At 37.9% G+C, this 22,845-nt stretch overlaps 1 long non-coding RNA gene across 1 annotated transcript; it reads right to left on the bottom strand.

Moving 5' to 3' along the window:
- Nucleotides 1-3,118: 3,118 nt before the first annotated feature.
- On the bottom strand, nucleotides 3,119-21,810 carry LOC147601989 (uncharacterized). Its single transcript, XR_015257557.1, has 4 exons — nucleotides 21,715-21,810; nucleotides 20,880-21,066; nucleotides 4,886-5,006; nucleotides 3,119-3,571 (listed from the first exon to the last, which is right to left on the bottom strand). It is a non-coding gene; the product is annotated as an uncharacterized LOC147601989 (long non-coding RNA).
- Between the last annotated feature and the right edge of the window lie 1,035 nt (nucleotides 21,811-22,845).

Below are 22,845 nucleotides of genomic sequence, written 5' to 3'. Positions count from 1 at the left end.
TTGGTTCTTGGCCCATTTTACTTGCTTACTAATGGAGCTGCTGCTAGAAAACATTGTGTTGGGAAAGTCACTACTTTTATCTGGAAACACTCCACAGAAACTCTTCAAAACTTAAATATGCACAGGAAGACCATCAGTTCTCCACAGAAAGCCCTGGGTCAAACCCTCATTTAATACAAATGAGAGGAGTTCTACTGATTTTGAATGAAGCCAGTAGTACTATGCTGAATTCCATGTGCTAGGCATTTGGCCCTCTGCTTCACAGTACAAAATCACCGCCATTTAAGGTCTCGGTTTAAATAGTTCTGAGATATTTCATTTGTCTGGAAAAATCTCTTCTGAACTGTGGTTGGTTTGCTGGTCTGTGTCCCTAGACAAAAAAGGGTTTAGGGTTTTAAAGGCAGAGAGAAGTGGAGCTAAGTTAAAACTATAAAGCACTTCATCCATTTGTTCCTACAGAGGATCACTAAATGCAGTAAATCAGATGCTATTAAAATCTTGGGGGAACTGGTTCAGAGAATTTCACTGGCAGAAGCATGATGCCTATTTCTTCCACAGAGTAATATAATAAGAAACAAAGGCAACGATGCAGGCCAGAGCTTTGAATGGAAGGATACAATTTTAATTTGGTAATAAAAGCAAAATATTTAAAAGTGATTAGTTTTCTCTATATTTTTAGATATCTGTCATTTAAAATAGAATTTCAACCTCTTTTTGTCAGCTAATGACAAGAGAGGTAAAATGACAAGCCTTTTAATGGGGTTTCAGATCCAACGTTCAGTCATTAGTTGCCAGGAAATACACAACTTCAAATTTACTTTATCGCTTAGTTAGTATCTTAAATCTTTCTGACATCATAAACATGTTAGAAAACTGGTGCATCTGAGCCCTCTATGTATTGATGCTCTGTAACTATTACATAGCCTATAGCTACTCTATAATTTGGCCTTTTTTATTGTCTCTTATTTTTCTTTTTTCAAAATGAGAATTACCTCATCTGTAAACTTCCAGTTGCAGTCTGTCCCTTTCGATCCAGACCTAAGTTTTTCCAAATACAGACTGATGCCTCTGTGAAAGAACACTTTGGAAGGAAAAGGAACTTTTAAAGCCAACCCTCAGGTAAAGGGAATCTGGGGTAAGAAGGAGGAATGTTTTCTTACGCATTGATAATACACAAATTTGCTGTGCATCTCTGTAGACGCGTGGAATAGGAGAATGTATTAATGTTGAAAAGAACGAGTGATGCTTAGCAGTTTTGCACTAAAAAGTATCTCAGATGAGAAAGCCATGAGGCTTCATGTGGGATGTGCTTTTAAGACAAGGTGGGTCTGCAATAGCTGGGTGATCAGGACTTGACAAGTCTTTCTGTTGGAGCACCGCACTTTGGGTAGCTCTTATTTGGCCAGGGAGACTAGAGACTGACTTTAGAGGTTTCCAGTTACAGTGCTCAGGGAAAAGGAGGATTCAAAAGCCCACCTAACTGAATAGTTAGAATTTGCAATTAACAACTGCAGCAGCCCCAGGCTGTCAGAGCATTCAGATTCAAATTCCTGACTTGCCTCAGAACAACTGAGGGCCACTCTTCCACATGCAAACAAATGTCTTGACCATAGATATATAACATGGGTAGAACAAGGAAGGAGGATAAATCTTGCAAATCTCTAAAAAACTGCCTTACAAGGTGCTGCAAGATCATAATTTGATTTTATTGCTTCATTAAAAAAAAAAATTGTAACTATACTTTCGGGCTAGGAAAATTTATTCTCACTCAGATCTCCTTGGGAGAGAGGCTGCTGACATTTACTGGCATTCCCTAAACACAGATAACAGAGCTACATCTCGTAAGGACTGCTTCATTTGTAGTAGCTTCTACAGATCTGCTTCACAACATGCAGGGGTAGTATTTTTCCCGTTTCATCAAGCATTCGTGTACACACTTTCTAGACTGGTTAGTCAGATCATGTTTGAACTTGCTTTTGCTGACTGCATTAGGAAAATATACCCTAACAGTATCCACAACCAATGAATGCCCCTACACACTTAGTCAAAGGACTTATGTCAACTATACTAAAACACTACCAAAAAAAATCCTACAAAGCCACATACTCACCTACAGGAATATATTCAAACTGGAGGATAAGACCCAATTCTTGTCTCAGTTATTGATCTCAGTTTCATTCCTTTAAGGTCAGTTTATCCTGGAATATCTGGGAAAAGAATAGGTCCCCAATTTAGTTTTTTACAAATAAGAAAACTGGCACTAAAAAAACCTTCACAAGTAAGTCCTCTTCTGGATAGTGCAACTGTACCCTTTGGGTTACTCTAGAAGCTTAATCTAAATCTTCAGGTAGTATTTAACCCACAATTACTGAAGCGTACTTTGGTAACCTCCAGATCATGCCACATATTTCCAGTGCACCACTTTGGAAGCTCAGGTCCCAGACAGGATACCGAAACAGCTCATGAAAATGCTGACTACCTGGGAACTAAATGAGGCAACTAAACCCATTTAGGCCCTTCACTTATAAAGGATATTAAACTCACAAAGAAGAGAAACAAAGAGGATTTTTGCTGGCCAAAAACTAAGTCACAAAGCAGAGTCTGGGAAAACATAACAGCAACCTTGAATACCTCAGAGTTTTCATTTTGGGAGAGGATTTCTCTTTGTCACACTGCAAGAATAGAGCTAGAGACATTTCCGTGTTTAGTGTCAAGCTGGATAAATCCAAAATCCTTGCAATAAATCCCTAACTGCAAAATGATCTCAAGCTTGAGCCTTGAGTGAATTTGCTTCTTGTTCTGCTTCTGGCTTGCTTGAAATAAAAAAAAAAAAAAAAAATCTGTGAAATCCAGATAAAGAGAAATAGGATAAGAGCAGAAGAATGAATACACAAAAAGCCTAAAAAAGGATCTTAAAAAAAGTATAGTGAGTGATACTTGGCTATTCAGTGGCATTTTTCCCTGGAATTTAATAACGTATTTGCCAAGAGCCAAGTTCAAACCTGCTTTGCACCTCATGTAATAGAGAGCATTTATGTGGAATGACTTTCCAAATAGGCTGTGGGATGACCATATGAGCCAGTAGGAAGGACATAATGGGATCAGTATGAAGGCTAAATTCAGGTATGTACTAGCTTTTATTAGCCTACATATCTATGACATCTTATTTAAATTGGTTGCTCTCCATACTCATACACTGAGGAAGTTCCAGTCAATGCAAAATTTCTGTTTTCTGTTTCCTGGCCTCCAAAAGAACGGCATCTGATCAGACTTGCACAGACTGCACCAAGGGAACAGGCTTGCTCTTCAGCACGTGATGTAGCTGGTACCTCCATCTGCTTTGCTGTGGGAGTGGAAGACGTCAATATGGGAAATGAAGATTTGGCACTGTTTTTCTCGCCTTCTGAATTGCTCAGGAAGCACCCGGAGCCAAGACTGTGTGACAGATGACTGTTTCACTCAGGTCCAATATCAGTGATCAGTATGGTGTAATACGCGTCTCTGCACAGAGCATCCATTGATCAGCTGATTTAAGATGCTTTTGCAGGTTGATCATCCCATATATACTTTCCTAGGCAGAGAGAACCATGATTATAATTAACCATCAGCATCAGCATATTGCAGACTTTTAAAATCTTATACATGTAAAATACAAGTTTATATTTACATTAAACTATTTAATTAAATTACATTAAATATTTATGTTACTATTTAAATTTATAGAGAAGAGAAATAATCATTGGAAGCTAATTGCAACTCTAGACCTACATTTTATTTTCACAGAAACATGAAAGAAATTCCCAATTCTTGTAGTAATTACTGAATAGTAAGCCTCACACAAGAAAACATCCAGTCAAAACATCTCACTCCATAGCTGACTTAAAAATATGTACTCTGTGATTTATTCCTTGGCAGTTTCTTAATATTCTTGTGTTCCTCAGAATTAATAAATTTCAAAAAAAAATTTCTACAGTGGATGGATTTCTAACTACCCTAATAGACTGACATTTTTACTATGTTTTCAGCCAATACTTTTTGTTAATAAAGCGAACTTTTCCCCTGTTACACTGAAAAAGTTCAATACAAGATGCTTTTATCCAGGCAGATGTATGTGTTTAGGTGTCTGCATAATTGAACAGCTTTTCCTCCAAAATAATTCATACATCTACTTTATTCTCCAGTCTCTGTGCTCCTAATCACTAACAAACAGTGTTAATATTGTTCTCAATAATAATTACTGAACCTACACACCACCTCAAATGTTATAACATTTATTTAGAAAAACACCTGTTTTACTTCTAAAAAGAGTTATACAGAGAGGTAGCTGTACAGGGATGTATCTCTACAGATAGAGATACACAAGCAGACACTCTGGAAACACATACTCTCTAGCAGAGAGAAACTGATTTGAGGCTCAGATGATACCAAGACAAATCTAACTTCTTACTCTGCTTTACTGTCCTATTTTCAGAAGATCATGTCCTTTTCTTATTTCATTCTCCATATTTGCAAGACAGAGATAATGAGCTCTATTGTTGAACAGATATGTAATAAAAGAGCAAAGTGCTTTTGGCCCTGACAAATTTCTGCTATGAATGAGCTGGGACAAGTGATATGACTCAAGACAGTAATGAAGTTTAATTTATCCTCAAAACATCTGGGTTACTTTGTAAAACTACATTTATTTAAATAAAAATACTCACTTATGTAAGGCTCAGCACTACAGTGTATTAGCCAGTAAAATCTCTGCATTGGTTGACGTAGGTGTCTCACAGGTTCCTGTTGAGCCCTTTGACTGCTGTGAAAAGTCACACTGCTGAGCCGTATCAAACTCCTGTAAGCAAGCAGCTAAAAGGGGTAAAAGTTTATGTTGAGACCACTGTACCATATATGTACCAAGCGTGAATGATTTGTTGTTGATGTGTGCATCTAAGATCCTTCCATGTCAGAGAAACTGCAGGGTCATTCTTCCTCACCTCTATGTCACTGGCAAGTCTTCCTTTCATCTCAAGAGAAACAGAACAAGATCTTGAAAAAAATAAAATTGCAAAATTAGATGTTATTTGCTGAAATATGCTACCTCGTAAGGCCCAATTCTGACTTCAGCCATCTCACCAATTTCTATCAGAACAGGCTCTGAGGACAGGAATGATATTTTATGCTTCATATGCAAGATGGAAAACTGGGGCAGCAATGACTATGCCATAGAGCTGAGGGAATAATTCAGAGTTAATAATTTATTTGCTGAACATAGCTTCCTTTATTCTTTTTTGAATAGTTGTGAAAAAGCATCTTCCTTTCAGCTGCATGAGGCAATGGCACACTGGATCATTCAAGGTGAGCAAGAGGCCACAATATACCTTGCATCTATGTAGCCTGGCTCCTTGCTGGAGTCCTTTGAGCAAAAATCTCCACATGATGACCCACCCCTTGGTGTACAGACACTTGTATTTGCAGATTTATGACCCAACCAGGTTGACATGCGGGCTATAGAGCACCTGAGGAACTGTGGTTCTCTGCTGCATACACCAAAGACCATAGGCCTGGGTCTGGGTGTTCACAACGTTCACAAGGCAAGCAGCAACAGCATGGGTATCTTACATACTACATGGTACACCTCTGAACAGAAGGCTGAGATTAGTTTAAAGATTCATCATATAATAATACCATTTCTTTATTCTTTAACATTAGCCAAATTCTGTCTGCAGATATGCTTTGTAATAGTGTAGTAAGCAGTTTACTACAAGCGCGAAGTAACAGGAAAGACTGAAGATTAATTTGATTTTGATCTTTTATTATTTATCTGTAGTAAACAGAAATAAGAAGTCTTTTGTTTGATGTGCTTTATCATCTACGAGAATACAAATGTCACGCCAAGTCTGGTTTCATAAATTTCCCATTCTACAAATATTTCAGCCCATGTTCGTTCATATGATAAGACCATTTTTGAGTATGCATTAAGTTACAAGTACATAAAATGTTTGTAGGAACAAACTACGTATTTGTTGATGATGCTGTGCGACTATAACTGTACAAGAAGAGCAGGAGATTACAGGCAAAGTAGTGCAGCTAGCATATAAGCAGCAGTCACATTTTCTTTTTTGTTCTCTGCAGGGCAGAGTGGAGCTTAGAACTAATAGCTTATTGTTCATTTTCAATAATTGCATATTAGAACTCCAAGTATGACTTTCACTGGTATCATCCACTATTCAGTAACAATACATATTTTAAGCAGCCTCTCAGTAAATTAATTTCCTAGGATATTCTTGCAAAAGTGAGCACAAAACGAGTTAGAACATTACCATGGAAAATTCAATGTTTCATTTAAATAAATATTTGCAGATTTCACTCCTCATTATCTGCTTAGCTATACGCATCTACAAAAAGGGAGCTTGTAAGTATTCCTTCTTTTGTGCATCAAGAGCTGGAAACTTAGTTTAGATTTTTTTAAGGGCTGAAAGTCTTCCTGGAAAAGGAATGGGAAGAAGAGAAACGTAGACCCCTGACCTTTCTGAAACTCTTCCATGTATACAAATGTAAATGCATATTTAAATCATAGATATACATATATGCATGTATAGATACACTGTGTATAAAAATGTACACCAAATGAAACAATAATAGAATTTCCTTTAAAGTCTTCTATTAACTGCCCCTTTCTAAACAATAAGTTCAGAAATTTTTTTGAGAGATACAATTATGGAATGGCTGCAGTGAAGACAAAACTGTTGTTCAAGTCTTCAAATATAAAGACACAATAAGGTCACAGCAAACTCCCTACTGGAGCATTACAAAACCTAGACAATGTCAAATGTTTATGGTAATAATATGCATGCTGTTGTTTAGGCAATGAGGCTCAGTACAGCAGCACCAAAAGGTTCAAATGAGAGTTTCATGTTTCATTTCATCACTGAGGTTATTCATTTCATCCTCAGACTATACCTGCATACTGATTTGCATGACAACTCAGAAGCCCAAATAGAATGAACAACGTCTCTGATTGCCATTTCATCCTTAGGGCAACTAGTGTGAAAACCATTCAATGACAATTCTTGTTACTGATAAAATGGAGCTTGCATATCCAATTAGATAAACTAGGTGAGAATTTCTATTTCACGAAAGTAGTTCTTTTTCAGTGTCTTCATTCAGATTGTCAGAAGATAACCATCTTTCACATAATGGTACATGACAGTTTTCCACAAAGTGAGTGCATAGCATTGTTTCCTCCTGATACACAGAAAAAAGAAAAGGAGAACACAACTATATTTACTCGAGGCCTGCAGAAACTAAGAGGAGAAGGCGGTGATACACTTCCCCACTAACTAACTACACTGTCATAAATGCAAAATGAGAGTGACATGTTTTTAATCCAAGCAAGACAGATTGGGTTTAGGAGAAGCTATGAAATACGTTTTAGATCATCAAAGCAAGAAGAGTCGGCTTTTTAAATTCTGTGATAACAACAAAAATTTGTGCACAATTCCTTCCTTTTTTTTTCTTCTGAAAGCTGGCATATATTCTTTACCATAAAAGAGGTTCTAGGTGATCTCATTAAGCTGGACTTCTGAATGGTCTGTCTTTCTTTATACTCATATTTGGGCATTTACCTACCCCACTAAGGAACCTTTCCCATCTCTCTCCTTGCCCATTCTCCCCTGTGGGCTTATGTGCCTTGAAGTCCATTTTGTTCTCCTTTTCCTCCTCAGGACTCTCTATCTCTTCACTCCCAATTATCCATGAAAAAGTGATCTGGTCAGGAACTTCACTGATAAGATTTCCAGCATCTTTTCTCCAAGTGTTGGGTACAAAGCAAAGAGACAAGCATTACTCTTGGGAAATGAAGTCCCTTCTGCACTTTTTTCCTTTTCAGGTCCTTCAGCTGGTGAAGGACTCTTCACATCACCCAGCAGCAGCCTTCGCCAGAGAAATGAACTACTAACGTGTGTGCACTGCCTGCCTGAAAACAAGGAAAAGTGATCGCAACGGGCAAAAATCAGGATCTACTGCAAGCGTTTGCCAGGTGTATACATCAGGCACCTCCAGAAAGCCCCTTAGCTGCTTTATAGTTGTTACTCTACCATGAATGTGGCAAATCACTGGACAGCCATAGGATCTGAAATCTGAGCATAAAATAGACCACAGCCATGTTGCACCAATTTTGGCAAAAGTCTGGGGGGACATGCACTATTTCACCTTTAGAATACATTTTGCCTCTCGCTGTAATAAATTACATTTTTTTTAATCTCTTGTTTCAATAAATTTAGCCTTCCTGTGATCCACCAACAGCTGAAGTATGATTATTTTAAATTTTGATGACATTTTAAGTTCTGCTAATCACAGATTGCTCCTGTTTGACTAATGTTCTGTTCTTTTCTTTTCAATGAAGCTTAAAATAAAAAACTTTTTATTTCTGCCATTGTTTTTGCACCAGTATCATTGTTGGTTTTATTAATGTCAGCACAACTCAGAAATGAGCAACAAAGCGTAAAGCACTTCAGACTCTTCAAAAGCACAGTCTTTTTATTATTTCTTATTGAGAGACTGGTTGTTTAAAAAGCAAATAGATACATAGATTTCAATATGTTCCTTTTTTTTTTTAGTCTCCATGTAATGAGGGATTTCTGTGCACTAGAAAATTAGCAGACTTCATATAGATTTTTTTTGTCATTTGGCACCTGCAAAACATGCACAGTACCATATACCTAAATTGTACAGCTGTTACAGTCACACAAGATTGTCTCTATAATGAAGAAATACAATCTATCTAAACAAGCAATATATATGTGTGTGTGTATATATATAAAAAAGAAATATATGTGTGAGTAGATATATATATGTGTATATATATACATTTACATAAAATAGTTATTTTGCAGTAGGAGTTGATGTGTTTTGTGGCATGTGACAGTTCTCTTGGTGAAATTAAATGCACATCACACTTCGTCTTCTCAGCTGTTGCTTGCTGCCTAGTTTTCAGTTTAGGTATGCAGCCACAGATGGAAAGTCAGTATGTGTGTCATGCTCTTCACCTGCCGTGAAATGCTGAACTTCCTCCGTCATTTTGTACAAAGAATTTGCAATTCATTTAGTTCTCACACAGAGTATTCCAAAATAACTCAGCAAAATGTTTACTATTAACAGTACTGGATTTAAAAGCAATGAGAAAGAAATCTACTTTTAGAAGATTTTAGATGCTAGAATTTCCAGATCTGTAACCCACAGCACCGGGTAAGGAATTAAAATTATGTATGAGGTTCTGCATTTGTGTCTCTGATATGACTTTTGTGTATTGACATCTGGAACAAAAAGGATCAGATGTACAATTTAATCCTATAAAAGACAATTGTAGTTTCCTTTTTCTACACTGTGTTAAATGCATGGAAGCTTCATGCAATAGCATATCTAATAGTGATTACATGACATGGAACAGATGTTGACTTAGGACACATGATATAAACAGCTTTACAGCACATCTGTGAACTATTTCAATTGTGAGGCCATGTTTTACTTTTCAGTCCATGACCTTTTGTATGCCTTACAGGGTAAGGAGTATTTTAAGGATGTTTTCTTGCTCTCACAGAACCACCTTTGATGCCAAAAGCCTTCACAGATATATCCTGGCATCTATTTTCCTATTATTCTTTTATGTAAAAGTATTCCAAATACTAAGAGTAAAGAAGAATATACTGAAAGATACTTTAAGTAAAGATGAGATGCAATTGGTTGTCTTTCTCTGTTGACAATAAAAAGAGCTTAGAATAATATCTTAGCATAAATTCTTAATTTTTAGATGGTTAAACTTAGGTGAGATGCATCCCTCCCTGCAATGTGCCTTCAGAGAGCTTCTGGAAGTCTCTTCAGGTTCCTTCCTGGGGCTGATTCCTCACTAACTCTGAGTAACACTTCATGTTGCTAACAGTCTTCATTATAACCTTGCAATACCGTCAAATAAGCATACGTCATCCCAAGAATTACCTTTTGCTTACTGATCTCATAGAATTGTTAATATTTGTACACATCAAATGCTCAAAGATTCATTGGACAATAATTCAGTAGTTCATACACAATACACAGCACTAAATATCATTAGGATTTCCCATTGCCACTAGTAATAAAAGCTGTTCTTTAGAGTCGATAGTAGTAAACGTGGGTTTTTTGTCATATGTGTTCTCCTGAATAATACAGTAAGGCAATCTTTTCTGTTAGATACAGGTGTATTGTTAACGGGAGGCAGCAGCATATGGACAAGAGTGTTTAATTTTTACGATTTACGCTCAAATTGCATTTGAGACTCTACATATTTAGCCTACTTCGATCACGGTGGGAGATTTAATTAAGCATTTGTTTACTTACAGATAACAAACTAATCTTACTTATATGGTAGGAGAAAGATTTTATGTCAAGGAGTAAGAGTTACAGAAGTATAATCAGAACTCTTATTAGCCTATTACATATATTAGTCGTACTGTAACACATAAAATACTCAGCCAGTACAAAAAAAATAGAGGTAAATAGTGTCCAAGACAAAGTAAGTTTACACACAACCATTCAGGAACTAATATTGATGTTCCGCATGGCTCTTCAGGGTCAAAACAGTTGTCCAAGAGTGTAACATTAATCATGTATGCAATTACTGGGAGGATCAAAGCCTAAAAAAATGTTAGCTTTCCCAATTACAAACTTAACTGATCGGCATAGCATAAAGTTGCAAGGTAAGCATGTACATTTTGCTTCAAGTAACTATGGAGTTTTCACTTGGCTACCATACCCTCCAGGTTCCTTTCTGAAGACGACACTCACTGTGTGGACATGTTTCCACATGGGAATCATGAATTTTAAAACCAGGCCTTGGTCCTTCAGTAAGAATTCTGTACTCAACATCCCTGTGCCCACATAAAACCCTGCTGAAGCTCATGGTACTTACAGGGAGAGCAAATTTTGTATTAGCTGTCACTACAGACTAGAACCCAAAGAGAGGATATAAATTAAAAATTCACTTTACCAGAGAAAACAATATCACAGTCTAAATAAATAAATATGTTTTCAAAGGTCTACAGAAAATAGAAAATCTGTGTTTTATGACCTTTTTTTTTTACCACAGTCTATTTACTGAAAAAAACCAGCCCTTGAGTTGAAGTAACTTTCAATAGTTTTGGCTGAAAGGGGAAATCTGAAAGTCTGGTTTTCGACATTTTTTAGGTAAGGCTTTTTTTTTCTTGTTTTGCAACTACTTTTTGCTTTGTTAAATGCCAAAATTAGGGAAAATTTTAAAAATAATGTAAAAGCCCAAATTGAAATGTTTCTAAAAAAATTTTATGAATGAGTTGATTTGTTTTCATTCTTTTCTTTCAATGGCATAACCAATGAATTTTAGCTCTGGGCCAACATACAACAGTGTTTTCATGTTTTTTAATTTTTCTATTCAGGCAGTGTACTGGAAAAAAAAAGCAAACAAACAAAACATTTACAGTTCTACTATCAACCATAAATTCTTTTATTTGAAAAATTACCAGCTTGTCAACTACATATCCAATGCAACACAAAACAAAACAAGGAAAAACAGAAAGCAACAGCTGCAATTTATCTATCTTTACAGTTTTACCATGAGAAATGTACTTGTCTAGAGAAATCTTTTTTTAGATCAAGCTTAAAATGACACGGACATGTACATTTCTTACTTTTCTGTACGAGTTTACACATGTACAACTTTTTCCTTATGTCATTTCTATTTTACTTAGAGTCATGATATTTACATTCCACCAAACCAAATGGCAAAATATCTATTATTCAAACATAACATTGGATTTTGTAATTTCCTGAAAGGTTGAGTGAGTTTAATCATATACTATATTTGAACTTTCCATATGTAATGAAACATAGTAGGAGATTACTAATTCAAAAGAAAGGCAGGCACACTTATGATTGGACACTGTATCTTTAAAAAAAAAAAAATTAATTATTTATTGCCTTTTGTTCCTGTTAGTCAAAGAAAAGGGAAAAGGAGAATATTTACAGTTGAAAAAGTGCTTCTTTCATAGTAGAATGATTTATTCAGTGACACAAATGATATTAACCATTAGTTCTACCTTTGAAATAACCATTTGTCATGATGCACGAACAAAAGTAAAGGTATTAAAATTCTCCTAGTTACACAAGTTTAAATCTTACTAAATCCATTTGTTTCCATGGATTTAATCAGAAGTGCAACAGTGTAAACTGGAGTGAATGTGGCTTGCAACAGTAAAATCACTCCTTGTTGCATTTTCCTGCTTAATATTGCACGCAAAACACAGAGTCTGATCATTGGCAAGTGTTTCATATATGGCAAATTAATTCTAGTAAGTATGCTATCATTAAGTTGTTTAACAATCATTTTCACCGGGATTTTTTTTTCTGTAACTACAATTTTGTGTGATTTTATTGTATTTTAAATGTTAAAATGCTACACATTTCATGCCTTATTTAGATTTTTTAAAATACTGTACATAGTAGTTAAAAAGATAATTATCTTGTCAGGTATTATACCAATTTAATGATTGAAACATTAACATATATAACTTTTATAGTGCATCACGGATCAATACATCTTGATGCTGACTAAGAAAAGCCATTTACACATAGGCAGTTGCATTCTGAACTGTCATTTTACCCATTTGGCAGCATAAGGAAAAATAGATACATAATTCATACAGGACCTCCTCCTGATGGTGCTAAAGTTAATAAGAAGGACAAACAAGGGCTTAATAATTAACGTGACCCACCTTCTTCGGTGGTAAATAAGAACTGCAGCACTTGCAGAAGGTGCTCACCGTTAGCTCAAAATTAGGTTCCTAATGCCCGCAATGAGAGTTCAAATTGTTGCCATATTTAAAGATGGCTCATTCACCCTCTGGTCTTCAAGGTCTGAATGCACTTAAACATTTATAAAATGTCACTGAAAATATGACACACTAAAAAGCAGGAAAAATTGCCCAATGACTCCACCCACAAAATGATACGGCAGAGGAAAACAACAGAAGAGTTTCCCTTCAATATTTTCATAGAATAGAAACAGCTTAGGGAAATGTGTTCTTCTTAAACTGCAGCTCTCCCAGTTCTACACGTTACCGAGATCAGGGATAGCTTTTATCTTGGAGATACTGAGCTCTATCTCCATTCAAACTTTCTTGTTCTGTCTTAAGTGGTACACAGTGATAAGAGAATGCAACAAGATCATACAAAACAAGAACCACATAGATTATTTGTTATCAAGGCAATACTAACAAGGTAAGACTATTTAGTTGTTATACACTGGAAAACAGGGGAGAAAAAGATTATTACCTTGCTTGTAACTTCCTCTTCTGTGACCTTTTTTGCACTCACCTGGAGGTGTTACATGCCTGTCTCTGCCAGCCTGAGGACAGCCAGACAAATCCCCAGTATATAAAATGCACCAAGTAACAGGCTCCCACAAGTATGGTTTTTACTGACGTTTAAGCATGTTACAGGACTGCCATGCAACAGTTCACTGCCACACCAGCTCTCAATGGGTGTTTTGCAGGCTATTCCCAACTTCAAAGAGATGGACTGGGACAATGCCACAAAAATTACCAGGACCTTCACAAGTTGAAGGCCTTTGCTTCCTCCAAATAACTCCTCTCATCTTCTTAGTATCATTGTGATAATGAATAACCTATACTGTGCTTGGTTTTTATGATAATGTTCTCTTAAACCTCCGTAGCATAAGACCTGCATGTATAAACATGCACACAGGAGTCTACTACAGAATTTTTTCTTAAGATCCTCACAAGCTACAAAGTGTTCAAGCTGACACGAACCAGGGTCTAAGCAGGGGATATGCCACTAAAGAGCTGCTGTTCAACTGCTGATCTACAAACACCTCCGGCTGGGTTAGTTAGTAGTTTTTACATTAGTAGATGTGGAAAAGTCGCAGAAGGATTCCCACTTCTCAGTTGTTGTAGTTCAGGGGCACGGCAACCAGACAAGAGCAACCTTTGTGCTATTTCTTACAACTGCCTGATGTAACCAGACTTTCACCTTCAGGAAGAGAAATGTGGAAGTCCACAATAAAGAGACTGGAAGAGAGTGTGTCCAAATATCTCTTTTCTACAGTAAACTGGCTAGAATTTCTCAGAATTAACATACCAAAATAAGGAGAGATGGCAATATGTAGCCTGGTTTTCTAGGCAATTGAGTAGATTTCCTAAATTAAGTGAATGCAAGCATTTCCCACATCAGTATGTCTGTCTGTCAAACTCAGAGTAATTCTTTAAGATCATTTTGGAGGAGTAAAGAGCCTAAAGATTAGCAGTTTTTATAATTTTATGAGAACCGGCCAGTGGAGAAGAGACACCCTATTGTTATTCGTTGTGAAAGAGGCTAATGAGATCACCCTTTCTTAGACATCAGAGACAGAAGGGAAACCAGACATCATTAGTTATGCTGCACACAGTACTACTCTTTTTTTAAAGCTTTCCATGTTACATTATCTTCTGTCCTAATTGCTATAAGTGGGGGATGAATTGAAGAGTACAGTATGAGGTTTGGAAGGATTGATGTCCCATCTAGATAACATTTCCATTCAGCGTAACAGATAAAATTAGATGACCAAACTCATTGAGAACTGTATGACCGGTTTGCAGAGGCTGACGAGAGCAGAGCAGAAGCCACAAATGGACTTTGACCCATGACAGAACTCTCATTGATTCTGGGACCTTGAGCTACACAAGTGGTTTCAAGTTCTTTCTTCTAACAAAGCCGTTTTTACAGATACATCCCTACTACCTGGTGTTTCACCCTTCTGCTTTATATTGTTTAATGTGAATTAGACTGAACAGATTTTTTTTTTCATTCACACGGTGTATGTCAAATATCTAGACTGTAATTGCTGCAGTCTGGAGGCTGTTTTATGTTATATCATACAGCAGTTCTTTCAAGTGACTGAGCAGCGCTACGTACACAACCGGAAGGAAACTAAAGATCTGACATTGTGATGATTTTGTTCCTTATTATCTCGCTTTAAAAAGGTTGTAATTCAAATTAGGTATTTTCTTGCTATTTGATTTATGAACAATGATACTATAGCAAAACAATGTTTTTAACTGATAAACAAAGCTACAGTTTCCTTATGAAGCAAGTATGATTTCACTGAAACATACTTTTTACTCAGACAACAATAATTTTGTGCAAGCTGTCAGATTGTCCTAGCAGCATAACTTATAACTGAATAACCTGTGCTGAAAGGTGAAGTATTGTTTATCAAGCAATAAAATATTTGTTTAACTTGCTGATGAAGCTAAATAATGAACAAGTCTAAAGTATCTCTGTGACATATTTATTTTGGAAGCATGTAGAGCGTAATGACCAGTGAATTTAGGACAGTTTTCCATTGTAACTTCTTGATTTTATGACTGCTATTTCCAAATGACATCCACTAATACCATGATATCAAGTCTAACTAACATGTTTCTTGGGACCTGTTAACTATCCACTCTTCTAACCTCATTTACGTTCCAGGAAAAAAAAATAGCTTTTCTGATTTTTATTTTTTTCAGCTTGACTTTTAAAATTGACTTCATGCAAACAATCATGGGTAATGTTTCACTTTTGTAGACAGACTGCAAGACATTTTATTTCATCCTTTATTGCTATTGGAAGCTTGGACTCAACATTCACTACAGCAATGCCACCAGGAATGCCACAAAAATTTTATTTCCTCCCTAAGCTGGAGAAGTGGCTTGCTAAAAAGGACTGCTTTCTCCTTGCCATTTATGCAATGAGAAAGCAATCACTAACATGAAAGAAGGTTTCTGTTTCCTGTTCTGAACTGTGGTACAGGGGCTATTAGCAATTACTGGCATAAAAAGTGCCCCTACAGGCAGCTCTCCAGATATTCTCAGGTCTGAAGAGTTACCAGCTTCACGTCAGTCTGCTTGACCTCAGGTTTCTTCCTTTTCTAAGAGCTGGCTGGACTAAGGAAGTAATTTGTAATGCCAGATAATAAATGTATTAAATGTACTAACTTCTGAAAAATGTTCTGTATGCATTTGTGCCAGTGAATGACACATTGTTTCCATTAACTATATTTTTGCACATATTCATCTCTTTCATATAGGATTCTTACAAAGCCACTGAGACTTGAAATGGTGGAAGCTTTGCTGGAACAGAAACCAGTCATTAAAAACGGGTAGGACACAATTCCAGTCGCTCTCAGTCAGAACTGTATTACCTCTCTTTGGGTACCCTCCACGTAAGGTACTGAGTAGCAGAGCCAATCTAGTAACAAAGCAGCTTAGAAAGGATTCGCAGTGTAAGAGAGATGGGACTAATTAGGCAAGGAGCCATTGATCGTTCTGAGGCTTTTGCAGGAACAGAGGAAGGTGGCTGACATCCAAACCCTACATTTTCTGGAACACAAAGAAAAAGGAGTAGATCTAAAATGGCAAAGTTTGGAGACAGACTGAAAGATTGCCATGCTGCAAATATGTTATAGAGTAAAAAATAATTTAAAAAAAAAGTTAAATAAAAAACTGTGAAGTAAAAAAAAAAATCAAAAATCACTATATTCTTTATTTTGTTTTGGCTGATAAATCATTTTACCACACAATCTGTTGTCTTTAAGGCAAACAGTTCCTGAAGTACAGAACACAGAGAAAGGTCTGCTAGCAAAATATATATAAAGAAACTTTAAAAATAATCTAAAGAGCATCACATTTTAATTCATATATAACTCTCAAAACACTGTCAAAATCCATTACCAAGATGGAGGTAAGAAAAATTAGAATGGGAACTCCTGAAAAAGTATTAGTTTTACCAAGTTGTGTATCTGCATTTTTCTACAAATTTACCAGAATTTCAAAATTTTTAGCACTACTGTCCATCTTAATTAAAGTGGAAGCAAATATAAAGGACACTAACTGTTTCTTGCTTTAGCCAATATTAGGCACCTATTCTACCAGATATCATCCAAATTAATTGAACCAAGATTTCATAATTCCACTGAGAAAAGATTTCATAATTTCACTTATCAGGCAACTTTTTCCAAGTAAAAGTAGATAGACAAGGATGGCAGGGCTATGGATGACCTGGAGTAAGGAGCTTAAACCTGAGGAGAAGGGGGGAAAATTTTCTTCCGGGACATTCTTCATATTCTTTGAATCTGAAAGCTACTGAAATGTAAATTAACTTTTTTTTTTTTTACCTTGGCCTTTGCCTATGGACACTTTTAAAGAAGAAAAGTAACCTTATCTGAAAGCAGAAAGGCTCAAGCTTTCCCAGATTGAGAAAATTAATTGCATCCTCCAAAACTTTGTAACCATGCTAGCGGAGTCTGTCTCATCTGTGGTTACACTGGACCACAGACTGATCATGTCCCTCTGAGTGTTACTCCCTGTGAATCAATCAGTTCTTGTCTAGCAGATGTTGCAGCTCTCTGATAAACATTTCCAGGCAAGTTCTTTTCCTGCTGAGACTGAGATTCTCCTCTGATTTACCCTTTTACTGCTGTAAGACCGGAGAACTTCCTGAATTATTTCAGTTTAATGTGCAAAATAGGATTCAGTGCCCTAACTAAAATGACCTGGACTCATAAATTTTATTTATGTTTTGACCTACTTCGGTCCTTCAGTTTAGCCAAGCTTTCTTCCGGATCAAGAAGAAACATAGGAAGGAATAGTCATGACTGAATCACAGTCTGTTAATTCTGGAGATATTGTCTGGCTGCTGCAATATGGTCTTTATGTGCATTGGTCTTTGAGAACCAGATCAGAAAAAATAACTTAAATCATGTCTGATGTATATTTTACTCAATGGCTCAAGCAAACGATGAGGCTCATATGTTAGAGAATCAGTGCACAGAAACAGGGCAAACAGAAGTACCCAACTCCACATACTTAAAAGAGCTAACCAGGTGCAGCAGCATGTTGTCATGCACTGACGCAGAGATTTGTCAGAACTAAGTACTTTACTAGCACCTCACACTTCAGTATAAAGAGAGGGTGTTTCTAATCCATATTACACATTCTAAGAGGGGTTCTAACTGTTTTTTCTCTTTTTTTTTAAGTGCTTGTGGAGTGAAAGGTATCTGATGATACTGGAGATTCTGCATGTGATTAGAAATGTGGCAATAGTGACACAGAGTAAGTCTAGCAAGAGGCAACTTTGTCAAAGAATACTTTCCAAAGAGCTTCAGTGCAACCAGGAGTATAAACTCTGGTGGTTAATTAGTTTTCTGCATTAATTCACTCCTACTTTCTCTTTCTAAGGATGTTACCTTACAGACACTTGAAGTTTTCCCATTGACTTAGCAGACTGGTTTCAGCTTTCAGTCTCAGGATCATCCTGCCTAATTCAAAGTACCCAAGACTCCTAACTTAAGGACCACAGTTATCCCAGCCTCCCTCTTATCATCAACGGATACGTGCCTTCATAACATTGAGACTGTAGGTAGGATGGATTGCTCTCTGGAGTTGTTTCTCTCTATCAACTCTAGGAAGTCAGGGTGAGTAGGCTCTTAATTAGGTAGTACAGGTGCCTAAAGCTAAACTGGTTGAAATTTGGTCTCATTATATAGGCAAAACAACTATTCCTTTGAAGATGCTATATGAACCAAAACATGAATTCAAAATGAGAAATACGTATTTATCTAAAGTAAAGTTTAAATTTTTTTATTTACCATTTCATTGATGGGTAAAATATCACTAATTTGAAGAGGAATTCCCAGAGCTTAATATGACTAATACATAGTTCAATAGAATTAATCTTTTATAGAATATCCAGTATATCAAGAAAAACATATTTAATTGTTAAATCAGTATTTGTTGGTTTAGAGCAGATAAAGCACAAATATTTGAGATCAAACCAGTTCCTTCTTTGGAAGAATGCGAGAATCTCTTGAGATTATTCCAAGTATTGACTTAACCTCACCTTAAGAAAAAAAGAAACCACAGTGCTGATAGCTCTGCCTTCCTCTTCCATCCACTAAATCTGCACTAAATGCACAAAAAAAAAAAATCTTTTCCACAAAAATAAGGGTCTTTTTTTGGTTAGTGATGGCTAGACACACTCTCAGGTTGGCTTCAGAATTTAAAAGAGAAGGTGCATATTGTGCACTTCCCCCACAGTATGTCTTAATCCTTGACCAGTGAGAGGTCATTTTTTAATGTCCAGAGCAATCAATTTCTCCATAGAAAGAAGCATGACAAGCACTTGCACTGCAGTGACCTGAACCTATTTCAGCAAACTCCCAGAAAGATGGCTTTTTGTCTTTAGAAAATTATGCCCGTATCAAAAGCCTTCCACTTATTCTATTTGGCCCATAATACAAAAAGCAGCTAGATTTAGACAAGACAAATCTCTGAAGTCAAGGAAACTGCAGACTATGACTATACATATTTGTGTTGATTGCATGTTTGACCAAAGCATTATTTTTTTAAATTTGCATTATAGAACCAAACATTTTCCTCTGTGAGACACATTCTTAATCTCGTGACACAGTTCTTCAGTGGGGCTGTCATCAGCACTGTAGAAATCCTTATACCAGAATTTTTATACTTAGAAGGTCTCAGGAATGTTCCCTCTATTGAAAAAAAAAATCAAAACAAAACACAAAAAACCCCAAACCTCTTTTGCTCAGACTGAGAAGCTCTCTGACCTTCAAACAAGCAATATATAAGGTAGAAGAGGCAGATCAGTTAAATATTCTGCTAGTAATAACCAGAGTGAATTCTGGAATAAACTTTTGCATTTTGAAGAAGAATAAGTAATTTTGGTTCCTATAAATAAATAAAAAAAAAAGGCAGTTTGACCAAATAGTAGATAAATACATGGGCTTTTTTTATGCACACTTTTCTCACTAATCCAGAAGGGGGAAAATAGCATATATTCACAAACCAGATATCTCCGCATGATTTTATGGATTTGGTGAGTGTACAAAAATATTAGCACAAAAATGCAGGAACTGTGAAATTATCTTCTAGACTAAAGAGGAAGGAAAGAAATAAGTCAGATGTATAGCTGAATCTAGAGGTTAAGGCTTACAAGGTGGCTTTAAATATTTGTGGTGCTTTTTTTCGCAAAAGAAAAGACCACTGGCTTAACACTAGAGGAATTAGGAAGAGGAAATGTACATGTACATTCAGTCTGTAAAGAAAATTCTTGGTTTCAAACATTCTAAATGCTTCTAAAAATATTAAAGAAAAAAATAAATGCATTAATATAAATGTATGCATCATAGCTGTTATCTTCTTTAATCCTTAGAGCGTTCTTTGTGCCTCATGACTTCAGAAAGAATTAAGAAACAGCTCATATTAGAGTCTATTGTGCATTCCCTTTAGTACCATTTTCTTCTTTTCCTACAATTACTGGGATTTATTTTCTTCACTTGAAAATAGGATTTCTGTCTCATTTGAGTCCCTGCTACTTAATTCCTACTTGAAGTCATAATCCTTGCTGTTGCATCACATCAATCTCTTGGTAGCTAATTCTGATGTCAGAGGCAGGATTTCGACTTCTGAAGAGCTGATTATTTAAGTACACTTTATGTACCAGAATTTAGTCTTTCTGAAATACACAAAGTAAGGGAGACAATTTCAAGGCACTAAACTCAAGGCACAAGCTGTGAAAATTTGAGCTCCTGGTTATCACCTCTCAGTAGTGTAATAATGGACTTTCTGTTAGAACAAGAAGGTAATAGAGTATCCTCTTCATCTTTTCCTTCCAAGACACTGTTTCTGGAAGACGCCTCTCTGATACACGGGCCATCCACAAAAATTTAAGGTGAAGTGATCATTTTTCCAAATAGTCAATGTTGTCAGAAAAGACTTTGAACCTGGACTGGTTTCAAACTTCTGATTATAATAGACACAATGCTATAACAGTACCTGATGCCCACTTGTCCAAATGTACAGGGTTTGTTTGGTTTCTTTTCCATTTTCTGGTGAAATGTGTAAGTCTCTGAAACAACTTTAAGATTATAACAAGAATCCAAGTGATTCTTTAATGGAGCCCTTTCTCATCTCTAAACTTGGGCAATGTTTGTTGCAAGTGGAGAATTCCATCCTGGAAAAACTGCAAAGACAAAAGCAACTGAAAGCAGTAACTGTTTTCTGTAAAGCTAAGCATTTTAAAAAATAAGAGCAGTTATTGATTACAAAAAGAATCGATAGCTGAAAATGAAACCTCTTTTGATTATTTGTCAGGAAAGGAAGTCTTGTATTATTGTCTCAGTGTTGAGCTGACAGGACCACGAATTGGGCTTTATTAATTGCTACAGGACAGTCCTTCTGCAGCACTAAATCAAAATCCCTAATCTTTCATATGGGAGAGGAGTATCTCCATTATTGAAAGCTCAATACCTACAGCTGACCAACTAATTTCAAATTAATGGATTAATTTATAGGATATAATGATCTGAACATTCCAGCTAGGAAAAAACCAAACCAACAAACTCAGTAAAAATACAGAAAGTATCCTTTATTGTATGTGATATTTTATTTCACGTGATTCAATATATGGGATCAATCATCATCACAAGTTTTCCTAAGTTAGGAATTGCACTCAAGCACTTTAAACCTTTTCTCTCCATGCTTCCAAGTATTTCTGATAGGAACACCTTAGGGACGGCAGTACTGATAGTGTTCATCATTTTAATGGGAACTTTAACAGACGCTAACATATATTGAAGGTGAGCATATTAATAAAATACAGAAGGGTTACCTCTCAAGCTTCAGTATATATTTGGGTTATTTTTTTTTTGTTTCGAGTTAGGTAAGCCAGGAGGAGGAACACCTCTGGTATCGTAATGCGAGCTCTGTGAAGATGACACGGAGTGTTTTCAGAATCTCAATTAAAAAATTACAGGCAGCTCCCGCTGTTTGCCGGAGCTACCGGAGCGGCACGCACAGCTCGAGGGATGACGCTCCCGCTTTTCCCGCCGGATGCTGCGGTGCCACCGCGGCGGGGGAGCGGCGAGGGGTGCGGGGCTGGAGCGGGGGGACGCGGGGTGGGGGGTCCCGCCCGGCCCGGCCCCGGCCCGGCGCGCGCTTCCCGTCACCCACGCGCCACCTAGCGACGGGAAAACGGAGGAGGGGGGCGGTGCAGTGGGACGGCTTTGCTCGGGAGCGGAAAGGACAGGAGGAGGAAAAGGCTCCCGCAGCCGTCCCAGCTCTCGCCGTCCCCGGCGCCGGTAAGAGCGGTTTGGCTATGGCAGCGAGGACTCCGAGTGGCTCGGGGCGGGCTGTGAAGAGCGTCCCCACACTGCGCTCCGAGGCATTTCGTCTGTGCCCACCCCCCCTTCCCTTCAGTAAATCGTCCCCCTCCCCTCGGAAGGAGCTAGCGGTCTCCAGAAATCCCCCCAGCCACCTCACCTAAGCCACCTCCGCCGCCCCAGCCCTCCCGAAACGCCGCTAACTCCGCAGGGTCTGCGCGGCGCTGCCGGCGGAGGGGCTGGACCGCGCGATCCCGGCCCCGCAGAGACACCCACAGACACACACGCACACACAGACACACACACACGCACACACAGGCACTGCCCGCCCGCCCCGCCGGCGCAGCCGCCCGCAGCCCCTTTGTTCCGCCCGCGGAGCGATGCCCTCTTCGCCCGCCCCGCCGCCGCCCTCCCCTGCGCCCCCCGGCCCGCGGGCGGCGGCACGGCAGGGCGGCATGGCCCGCCCGCCGCGGGGGAGGCAGTGGGAAGCCCCCCCACCCCCAGCCCGCCCCCGGCCGCGCCAGGGCCTCGCCGCCGCCCGCAGCAGCCCCGCAGCAGCCCCGCGGCGGGAGCTGGGGCAGCGGCCGCAGCCGCGCCTCACGACAGCCCCGCGCCGCAGGATCTGCGCCCGAACGGACGTG

This window comes from Chlamydotis macqueenii, chromosome 1 (assembly GCF_036417535.1).
Source record: "Chlamydotis macqueenii isolate bChlMac1 chromosome 1, bChlMac1.mat, whole genome shotgun sequence".
In the NCBI taxonomy this organism is placed as follows: Eukaryota; Metazoa; Chordata; class Aves; order Otidiformes; family Otididae; genus Chlamydotis; species Chlamydotis macqueenii.
The sequence above is the reverse complement of the archived record's forward strand: the minus strand, read 5'-3'. Positions and strand labels throughout refer to the sequence as shown.